Source organism: Colius striatus, unplaced genomic scaffold, assembly GCF_028858725.1.
Source record: "Colius striatus isolate bColStr4 unplaced genomic scaffold, bColStr4.1.hap1 scaffold_54, whole genome shotgun sequence".
NCBI classification, from domain to species: domain Eukaryota; kingdom Metazoa; phylum Chordata; class Aves; order Coliiformes; family Coliidae; genus Colius; species Colius striatus.
Genome location: NW_026908530.1, coordinates 210,779 through 212,996, shown reverse-complemented (window position 1 = coordinate 212,996; position 2,218 = coordinate 210,779).

Genomic DNA, 2,218 nt, shown 5'->3' with positions numbered 1-2,218 from the left:
AACATCTTGTCTTACTTGGAGCTGCGTGAGCCATTTTCAGTGGTCCCTTACAGCCTCAGTGAGTCTATGTTTCTGTGATCTAATGCAGTAGAAAATGAATGACAATGTTTTAAAAATCAAACCAGACATTTCCATTTCACTATGTAACAGCCCCTTAAAAATCAAGCTTCATCGAGTATCAAAGTGATATGACATTAACCACTTGTTAGATATGACTTGATAAATAAGTTACAGACTCCCACACTCATGCAGTCCATCTCTGTCAATGTCTAAGCAGATGGCCTAAATAACCTGGGAAGCATCATGAAGATACTCTAAGATGACATCAGATGCACCCATTCTCAACATGCACTACCTTTTGGATCATTCATTGACATTTGCACCTTAGAACACAAAACCTGCAGTACTCTAATATATACATCCTCCACTCCTGTTTCTCAAGGCTTTGTAGCAACTGCTCAACTGCAAAAGTGTAAGAATTAGCGGAATATACAAGAAAGGATTATTTCCCTGATATGAGATGGCAACTATATCACATCCTTGAGCTATTGGTGGCCAACAGTAAGATTCAGTGGAGTTAGGGCCTACAACTTTTTTCCAAGTAAGTTCCTACAGAAAGAGAAATAAAGAGTTCTACCTGAAAATCGTGTGCTTGAAACAGCAACAAGGCAACACAAAGCACTGAGCAATTTAAAAGCCTTTGACCCACTGCATAATACATTTCCTTAACACACAATATGATAAGAGTTCTTCTGGGATGAGGAGTTAAATTCTTACATCTAATTCAAATGCCATCATCTGTAGCAGTGGTTGATAGATCAGATGAAACTGTACAATTCTACAGTCTCTCTGAAGCATAATTTACTCAACCGTATGAACAACCTCCTACACATTCCTCAATCAAAATTAGCTACTATAATATTTAGCATCTGAAAGTTAAGGTATGATACTAGTCTTAAAAATACTAAATGTAATGTAATACATTAGCATTACTCTTCCCAGATCTTCAAGAAGTGGTGCTGTTTCCAGAATTGATGGTGGCTTCATTTTCTTGCCAAGAAAGACAAAGTTTCTTTCTTCAAGATTTTCAAAACTCTGAAACCATGTGAAATAGATGACAAAGGCAATACTTAGTAAATGGGTTTGAGCTTACATCCAACTTAAAAACTGGTTTTTTTGAGAAGAATTAGCCAAAGAAATGTAAACAGAAATGAAGTACAACTCACACACACGTCACACAGAACAGTGCTGAGACTCCTACTGTCCCCTGACTTGGCCATTGCCTCTGTTTCTTGCTTTTTTTCTTTTTGTCTCTTCCCCTGCATTTTTTTTCGCCCTTCATATTTTCACAGAGGCATCACCAACTTTGCTGGCTTGCTGACCTTTGGTCTGGTCTTGTTGCTGATGTGGCTGGATTCAGTCCCTGATGTCCCTCCACAGAGTCCCTCCACAATGACCACTCTTGTAGCCTCAACACTACCCACACCTCCACATATATGACACACGTTTGCAGAGGTTTAAATGGAAGTTATATCCTGGAATTACCTGTTGCTCATTTTCAGTTCTATGTGTGTTCAAAGGATCAGAATTTAAGCACTGCTGAAGCCTGAGAAATATACAAATATTAAATTCAATGGAAATGCAAAAGGAAAGTGTAATCGATAAATATCACCAATATTTCTAAATGGCACGAAACAGTTCACCTACAAAATATCTCTGATGTATTACCTGTGCCAACAAAAACCCTCAAATATGAAAGAAGAAATCAAAAAGTACCATTTTGGATGTAAAATTTACTATTAGGTTTTAGGTATCTGAAAATAACCCAAAGGTATTTTTAACCAAGATAATTGGTGGGTTCCTCAACTTCAGAAGAAAATCAGATGGGACTGCAGGAAAAAGGTGTCTTAAAGTTGCAAAACCATGAAACAATGTATCTTTGCAACAGTTAAAACTTGAATTAAAAACACCCCTCAGCTTGTTTACATATGCAGCAAGTGATCTGCAGCATAATAAAAGCCTTGCACAAATCAACTCAGTCAGATTTCATTCAGCTTGAAAACTTTATAAATCACACTAAGAATAAAAGAAGGCAACTGAATATGCTGAGTGTGCAGAAACCTACTGCCTCATCACAGCCTTGTTTTCAAGCTACTGTTTAGAAAGAATTGCTATTTTTACTGTGGTCTGGATAAGTATCAGCAGCTTCTAATGGCCT